The sequence below is a fragment of the Schistocerca americana genome, chromosome 4 (genome assembly GCF_021461395.2).
Source record: "Schistocerca americana isolate TAMUIC-IGC-003095 chromosome 4, iqSchAmer2.1, whole genome shotgun sequence".
In the NCBI taxonomy this organism is placed as follows: Eukaryota; Metazoa; Arthropoda; class Insecta; order Orthoptera; family Acrididae; genus Schistocerca; species Schistocerca americana.
This window is the reverse complement of record NC_060122.1, coordinates 226514457-226524068: the sequence shown is the minus strand read 5'-3', so window position 1 is coordinate 226524068 and position 9612 is coordinate 226514457.

The window sequence follows — 9612 nt, the reverse complement described above, 5'->3', positions numbered from 1 at the left end:
TACAAATTACGCGATAGATAATAGTAAACAAAACCAGAAAGAAACAAAGTTTGAAATGATAAGACACTGATGTTAACAAAGAAGGTATTGAAGCCTGAAGTAGACGCCCCAGGCCCCACACCACAAATACGCCCCACACTCTACCCCACGCCGACCCTGTTCTTCGCGAGGCCTACGAGAAAGACAGGCCGCGGTGCGTGCCTCACGAAAACAGGCCAAAACTCGCTCGCTCAGCTCAGCTCAGCTCAGCAGACAAAATGCATTTCTAAACCTCTTAACTCGCAACTGGGCGTGTACGTACTGACGAGAATTGCATCTTCTACTGGAATCTGCTATTATGAAGTCTTACTCATTAACAGTACTACAACACAATTTAATTACAGATCAATACTCGATGTAAATGGTATAACGGCTTGTTTATAGCATTTACTCCCTTCTGCTTAACACTCCTCATTTCATACAAGAAGTGCAACCGATAGTCATTTTGGCATGACTTAAATTTTATTGTACCCCAGTACAGCCGTAACAAATTATAAGTAGACCTATGGACTTTCGATCATTGTAGGACTAATGTTAGTAAGACTCCATAATAGAGGATTCCAGAAGAAGATGCAATTCTCGTTTTTACGTACACAAAAAAATGGCTCAAATGGCTCTGAGCACTGTGCGACTTAACTTCTGAGGTCATCAGTCGCCTAGAACTTAGAACTACTTAAACCTAACTAACCTAAGGACATCACACACATCCATGCCCGAGGCAGGATTCGAACCTGCGACCGTAGCGGTCGCTCGGCTCCAGACTGTAGCGCCTAGAACAGCACGGCCACTCCTGACGGCTGTACATACACACCTAGTTATTAGTTAACAGGTGTAGAAACGCGTTTTGTCTGCTGAGCTGATCCAGAGAGCGAGCGCAGGCCTACCTTCGTGACGTACGCGCCGCAACCTGTCTTTCTCGCGGGACTTAACTCTTCGTACGTGACGTAGCCATGGTCTGGTATATGCGGAACGAGATGACATCAGTTATCACTCTCGTACAGAACACACAGAGATCTGTTTTGGATAGACCTACATTGAGGAGGCTTCTTGCAGATGATGGTGGCCAGGTCCCTCTCCAATTTAGTGTAGCCGAGGTTATTCTGACTTCTTTCTATATCGCGGTGTAGAACGCAGACAGTACGTCGGACGTCTTCATTGTTGTAGAATGAAGGCTTTCACGACCGGGTGACATGGCTGTTGATACTTTCCGGGATGTGAGGTCGTGGTCCAAGAACTTTTCTGCTCCTTACGTTTCGTCCAGGACTGCGCTGGACTTCCTCAGAGGCGCTGCTCCGCTGAGTCTTGCCGACTGACTGGTCGGGTGTCTGAGAGGGACTTATATATTGTGAGAAAGGGGGGCGTGGTTCAGGTGACACGTGATGAGCAGTGATAATCCATAGCAAAGATAAGGTTGACTATCGATTACCACCTTGTCAAAAATAAAAATTGTTAGCAATTTTGTAGAGCCACTGTCCATATATCGCTAAGTTTCATAGCCTCCTCTTTCCTATTAAAATTATCGTGATGTTTATAAATTTCAATAGCTTCTCTACATAGCCGTGGATAGTAATTTAACGTTGCAGATAAAACTTCGGTATCCGAAAACTTCACTTGGTGGTTGCCTGGTTGAAGAGCATGTTCTGCTACAGCTGATTTTTCTATTTTTCCAAGTCGACAAAGACTTTTATGCTCTTTCAGTCGCGTGTTTACGCTTCTTTTGGTAGTACCAATATAAACTTTACCAGAGGTACATGGAATTTTATAAACACCACATGTCGACAGGGGAGGGCGTTTATCCTTCACAGATCGTAGTACCTGACTTATTTTCTTTGTTGGTTTAAAGACAGGTTTTATGTCATGTTTTCGTAAAATCTTACCGATCCGATCTGTTACTTTTTTAATAAAAGGGAGAACTACTGTATTTTTCTGTCGTTGTGGTTCATTCTTATCTTTTGGTCTTCTATTCCTTGGACGCAAAATTCTATTTATCTCTTTTCTTGAGTAGCCGTTTTTTTCAAAAGCCTGCTTCAGATGTTTCACTTCAGCATCGAAATGTTCAGGTATACATATCCGTTCCGCTCGATCGACAAGACTTTTTATGACACCCCTTTTTTGTTGTGGATGATGATTAGAATTTTTATGTAAATATCTGTCCGTATGTGTTGCCTTCCGAAAAACTTTATATTCCAAGCTTCTATCGGACCGTCAGCATATCAACAGCCTCTTCATTGTTGTATTTGGTTGCCTTTTCCCGGTGACACCAGTCGAGACATAAGTGGTCGCCTACAACCTGGGCGTCGACGACGGGAGCAATGCCGTCTTTCACCGCCACACGTCCGGCTTTTGTAGTCCTCCGATGCACGGAGGTGGGGCTCAACGAAGGTGTTGAAGGCCTTCTGCGTCAGGCTCCACAGCAACAACCGAATGTTGCCGGCGTTGCCCAAATAAAGCCGGAGTCACTCAAATGCTCTGGTGGCCGCCCTCAGAAGCATCTTCCATTAGCTCTGTGCCGCGTTGCTCCGTGCCACTCTGCTTACAGGGCCGCTATAAATATGCGCTTAGAAAATGCAACACATCTACTAAAGAGACTGGCTGCACTACACTTGTCCGGAATATTTAGCGCGGTGTGGGGTCAGCATCATATACGACTGACGGAGGGCGTCGAAAAAGTTCAAAATGGTTCAAATGGCTCTGAGCACTATGGGACTTAACATCTATGGTCATCAGTCCCCTAGAACTTAGAACTACTTAAACCTAACTAACCTAAGGACAGCACACAACACCCAGCCATCACGAGGCAGAGAAAATCCCTGACCCCGCCGGGAATCGAACCCGGGAACCCGGGCGTGGGAAAAAAAAGTCCAAAGAAGGGCAGCTCGTTAAAATTATCGCGTAACAGGGGAGAAAGTGCCATTGATGATATACGGGAACTGTGGTGACAATCATTAAAACGAAGGCAGTTTTCGCTGCGGCAGGAGATTTTCGTAAAGACTCGATCACCGACTTTCTCCTCCGAATGTGAAAATATTTTGTTGACTCCCATCTGCGTAGGAAGAAATTATCATCATAATAAAATACGAGAAATCGGAGCTCGCACGGGAAGATAAGCGTTCATTTGTCCTGCGCACTGGAACCTTCTGCTAAGTACTTTACTGTCAATTGCAGAGTAATCATTTAGCTGTGGTGCACATGATTACTGAAACGTTTACAAAATAACAATAAGGGTGTATAGTATGAACGAAGCACTTGTGTTATGGTTGTGACTATTATCCATATCATAATGATTGAACCCTGACGTTAAGCTCATATTCCGGTCACATTGCATTAAGAACATCGATACGTTATACCTTGCCGGAATCGTGGAAATGTCTACTACCATTCAGTGTATGAATATTACCTCATACGAGGGAACCTCCCCATCGCACCCCCCTCAGATTTAGTTATACGTTGGCACAGTGGATAGGCCTTGAAAAACTGAACACAGATCAATCGAGAAAACAGGAAGAAGTTGTGTGGAACTATGAAAAAAATAAGCAAAATTTACAAACTGAGTAGTCCATGGCCAGATAGGCAACATCAAGGACAAAGTGAGATAAGGAGCGCCGTGGTCCCGTGGTTAGCGTGAGCAGCTACGGAACGAGAGATCCTTGGTTCAAGTCTTCCCTCGAGTGAAAAGTTTAATTTTTGATTTTCAATTATTATATGACAAACTCTTATGTTTTAATCACTTTTTTGGGAGTGATTATCACATCCACAAGAAAACCTAAATCAGGCAAGGTAGAAGAATCTTTTTACCCATTCGCCAAGTGTACAAGTTCGGTGGGTCGACAACATATTCCTGTCATGTGACGCACATGCCGTCACCAGTGTCATATAGAATATATCAGACGTGTTTACCTGTGGAGGAATTGGTTGAGCTATGACCTTGCGATCAAATGCTTTCGGTCCCCATTGGAGAGGCACGTCCTTTCGTCTACTAATCGCACGGTTTTGCTGTGCGGTCGCAAAACAGACACTAAACTTATTACAGTAAACAGAGGCGTCAATGAACGAACGGACAGATCATAACATTGCGAAAATAAAAAAAGTAAACTTCTCACTCGAGAGAATACTACAACCAAGGCCCTCTCATTCTGTAGCTGCTCACGGTAACCACGGGACCACGGCGCCCCTTAGCTCATTTTATCCTTGATGTTGCCTATCTGGCCATGGACTACTCAGTTTGTATATTTTGCTTGTTTTTCTCATAGTTCTACACAACTTCTTCCTGTTTTCTCGATTGATCTGTGTCCAGTTTTTCAAGGACTATCCACTGTGCCAACTTATAACTAAATCTAAGGGGGGTGCGATGGGGAAGTTCCCTTGTTAGTTGAAATGGGGGCGATATACGCGGTAATATTTAAGCGAAACCGTGCTTTTTCTACCTGTTTTTCGGCGAGTGTCAACTTTGCGTAGTTTGAAGATACAACCTTGTTCTATTTACAGGTAGGTTTTCGTTATTTTCGGATTACTCGTTTCATCGCTATGATGTCAAACGCAGGACGCTGCAATTGAGTTTACCATTGTACCTATTGCGACGGAGAAGGCACTGGTGTTAAGCTTGAACTTTTGTTGGTTCCTGTCTTTGCCAATGAATACTCATCGTCTTCATTAGTTAAGAGTTTGTGAAGCAAATATGTTGGTAGCTGCAATATATGCGAGCCTGTGGTGGAGCATAGTCGTCACACCAGCGCGCCGCTACTGTTTTTGTACATTTGCGGTCAGATCTTATGGGACCAAACTGCTTAGGTCATCGGCCCCTAATCTTACACACTACTTAATCTAACTCAAACTAACTTACGCTATGGACTACACACACATCCATGCCCGAGGGAGGAGTCGAACCTCCGACGGGGGGAGCCACGCGGACCGTGACAAGGCGCCCCAGACCGCGCGACTGCCTCCCCTGTTGTTCGCCTCTTTGTGCATTAAGTGTTTTCAAGTTTGTGTACATGACTCACTGTATTCCTACAGACACTTTGGGGAACACTTTATAGAGCGGACCGACATAACTGTAAAGTATCAGTTATTTGAAAATGCTTGCGCTCCTTTGCTACCTTGTTCTTGACAAAAAATGTGTGTGAAATCTTATGGAGGAGGAGGACATTAGTGTTTAACGTCCCGTCGACAACGAGGTCATTAGAGACGGAGCGCAAGCTCGGGTGAGGGAAGGATGGGGAAGGAAATCGGCCGTGCCCTTTCAAAGGAACCATCCCGGCATTTGCCTGAAGCGATTTAGCGAAATCACGGAAAACCTAAATCAGGATGGCCGGAGACGGGATTGAACCGTCGTCCTCCCGAATGCGAGTCCAGTGTGCTAACCACTGCGCCACCCCGCTCGGTGTGAAATCTTATGGGACTTAACTGCTAAGGTCATCACTCCCTAAGCTTACACACTACTTAACCTAAATTATCCTATGGACAAACACACACACCCATGCCCGAGGGAGGACTCGAACCTCCGCCGGGACCATGTTTTTGACAAATGTCCAAATAAGTTCAATGGCGTTCAATTCACAGGCGCGACAGGAAACCACAGAAGTTTAATTTCCTTTCCCACAGATCGCAATACACTTTCGAAAAGGTATTCCTGCCACCTGAAGTGCGATCGCGTGTGGTCCAGTAAATGATGCGCCATTATGTGGGAGCTCTACACTATTGCTTTCCATCCGTTCAATAATAGAATTCTTTCTCCATTTCGTAGATGGATTTCGAGATGCTGGATTAATCATCGTGTGATATGGAGCCTGATCTAAAACAATCGCAGATCTGTTGGGTAATTTTTCGAGAACGCTCCTAAACCACTCTTCGTATGTCTGGCATACGTTCCAGGATGATACTCTGCACCTCCTTTATGCCCAATAAAACATAATCCAGCATTTTGCACGAACCTATCTTCGTTCCCAATGTGGCACACTATAATCCTCTTTCCAGAACCGGACAGTGTTGGAATTCCTCCTTTCCAGCTAGTCCACTCTTGAACACTTCATCTGTGATAATCGCATACCCCCCCCCCCCCCCCCCCCCCCCCCCCCCATGAACCATGGACCTTGCCGTTTGTGGGGAGGCTTGCGTGCCTCAGCGATACAGATGGCCGTACCGTAGGTGCAACCACAATGGAGGGGTATCTGTTGAGAGGCCAGACAAACATGTGGTTCCTGAAGAGGGGCAACAGCCTTTTCAGTAGTTGCAGGGGCAACAGTCTGGATGATTGACTGATCTGGCTTTGTAACATTAACCAAAACGGCCTTGCTGTGCTGGTACTGCGAACGGCTGAAAGCAAGGGGAAACTACAGCCGTAAATTTTCCCGAGGACATGCAGCTTTACTGTATGATTAAATTATGATGGCGTCCTCTTGGGTAAAATATTCCGGAGGTAAAATAGTCCCCCATTCGGATCTCCGGGCGGGGACTACTCAAGAGGACGTCGTTATCAGGAGAAAGAAAACTGGCGTTCTACGGATCGGAGCGTGGAATGTCAGATCCCTTAATCGCGCAGGTAGGTTAGAAAATTTAAAAAGGGAAATGGATAGGTTAAAGTTAGATATAGTGGGAATTAGTGAAGTTCGGTGGCAGGAGGAACAAGACTTTTGGTCAGGTGATTACAGGGTTATAAATACAAAATCAAATAGGGGTAATGCAGGAGTAGGTTTAATAATGAATAAAAAAATAGGAGTGTGGGTTAGCTACTACATACAGCATTGTGAACGCATTATTGTGGCCAAGAAAGACACAAAGCCCATGCCTACTACAGTGGTACAAGTTTATATGCCAACTAGCTCTGCAGATGATGAAGAAATTGATGAAATGTATGAGGAGATTAAAGAAATTATTCAGGTAGTGAAGGGAGACGAAAATTTAATAGTCATGGGTAACTGGAATTCGTCAGTAGGAAAAGGGAGAGAAGGAAACATAGTAGGTGAATATGGATTGGGGGGAAGAAATGAAAGAGGAAGCCGCCTTGTAGAATTTTGCACAGAGCATAACTTAATCATAGCTAACACTTGGTTCAAGAATCATAAAAGAAGGTTGTATACCTGGAATAATCCTGGAGATACTAAAAGGTATCAGATAGATTATATAATGGTAAGACAGAGATTTAGGCACCGGGTTTTAAATTGCAAGACATTTCCAGGGGCAGATGTGGATTCTGACCACAACCTATTGGTTATGAACTGCAGATTGAAACTGAAGAAACTGCAAAAAGATGGGAATTTAAGGAGATGGAACCTGGATAAACTGAAAGAACCAAAGGTTGTACAGAGTTTCAGGGAGAGCATAAGGGAACAATTGACAGGAATGGGGGAAAGAAATACAGTAGAAGAAGAATGGGTAGCTCTGAGGGATGAAGTAGTGAAGGCAGCAGAGGATCAAGTAGGTAAAAAGACGAGGGCTAATAGAAATCCTTGGGTAACAGAAGAAATATTGAATTTAATTGATGAAAGGAGAAAATATAAAAATGCAGTAAATGAAGCAGGCAAAAAGGAATACAAACGTCTCAAAAATGAGATCGACAGGAAGTGCAAAATGGCTAAGCAGGGATGGCTAGAGGACAAATGTAAGGATGTAGAGGCTTGTCTCACTAGGGGTAAGATAGATATTGCCAACAGGAAAATTAAAGAGACCTTTACAGAGAAGAGAACCACTTGTATGAATATCAAGAGCTCAGATGGCAACCCAGTTCTAAGCAAAGAAGGGAAGGCAGAAAGGTGGAAGGAGTATATAGAGGGTTTATACAAGGGCGATGTACTTGAGGACAATATTATGGAAATGGAAGAGGATGTAGATGAAGATGAAATGGGAGATACGATACTGCGTGAAGAGTTTGACAGAGCACTGAAAGACCAGAGTCGAAACAATGCCCCGGGTGTAGACAACATTCCATTAGAACTACTGATGGCCTTGGGAGAGCCATTCATGACAAAACTCTACCATCTGGTGAGCAAGATGTATGAGACAGGCGAAATACCCACAGACTTCAAGAAGAATATAATAATTCCAATCCCAAAGAAAGCAGGTGTTGACAGATGTGAAAATTACCGAACTATCAGTTTAATAAGTCACAGCTGCAAAATACTAAAGCGAATTCTTTACAGACGAATGGAAAAACTGGTAGAAGCGGACCTCGGGGAAGATCAGTTTGGATTCCGTAGAAATGTTGGAACACGTGAGGCAATACTAACCTTACGACTTATCTTAGAAGAAAGATTAAGAAAAGGCAAACCTAAGTTTCTAGCATTTGTAGACTTAGAGAAAGCTTTTGACAACGTTAACTGGAATACTCTCTTTCAAATTCTGAAGGTGGCAGGGGTAAAATACAGGGAGCGAAACGCTATTTACAATTTGTACAGAAACCAGATGGCAGTTATAAGAGTAGAGGGACATGAAAGGGAAGCAGTGGTTGGGAAAGGAGTGAGACAGGGTTGTAGCCTCTCCCCGATGTTATTCAATCTGTATATTGAGCAAGCAGTAAAAGAAACAAAAGAAAAATTCGGAGTAGGTATTAAAATCCATGGAGAAGAAATAAAAACTTTGAGGTTAGCCGATGACATTGTAATTCTGTCAGAGACAGCAAAGGACTTGGAAGAGCAGCTGAATGGAATGGACAGTGTCTTGAAAGGAGGATATAAGATGAACATCAACAAAGGCAAAACGAGGATAATGGAATGTAGTCAAATTAAATCGGGTGATGCTGAGGGGATTAGATTAGGAAATGAGACACTTAAAGTAGTAAAGGAGTTTTGCTATTTAGGGAGCAAAATAACTGATGATGGTCGAAGTAGAGAGGATATAAAATGTAGACTGGCAATGGCAAAGAAATCGTTTCTGAAGAAGAGAAATTTGTTAACATCGAGTATAGATTTAAAAGTCAGGAAGTCGTTTCTGAAAGTATTTGTATGGAGTGTAGCCATGTATGGAAGTGAAACATGGACGATAACCAGTTTGGACAAGAAGAGAATAGAAGCTTTCGAAATGTGGTGCTACAGAAGAATGCTGAAGATTAGATGGGTAAATCACATAACTAATGAGGAAGTATTGAATAGGATTGGGGAGAAGAGAAGTTTGTGTCACAACTTGACTAGAAGAAGGGATCGGTTGGTAGGACATGTTTTGAGGCATCAAGGGATCACAAATTTAGCATTGGAGGGCAGCGTGGAGGGTAAAAATCGTAGAGGGAGACCAAGAGATCAATACACTAAGCAGATTCAGAAGGATGTAGGTTGCAGTGGGTACTGGGAGATGAAGAAGCTTGCACAGGATAGAGTAGCATGGAGAGCTGCATCAAACCAGTCTCAGGACTGAAGACCACAACAACAACAACAACAATCGTATACATTTTCTGGTGCCTAAGGCATTTTTTTGTTCATGCCAGTCAAACTTGCTGGAATGATTTGCGCCACAATTACTCTCATCACTGTAATAAATAGTCCATTCAGTACTGCGCAGGTGTCTTATTTCCCTCAAGAACTCCTCTCGTTTTCCTGATACTTGGTTATTTTCCATCAGCACAGGGCTTTTGTTGAACTTTTTGTA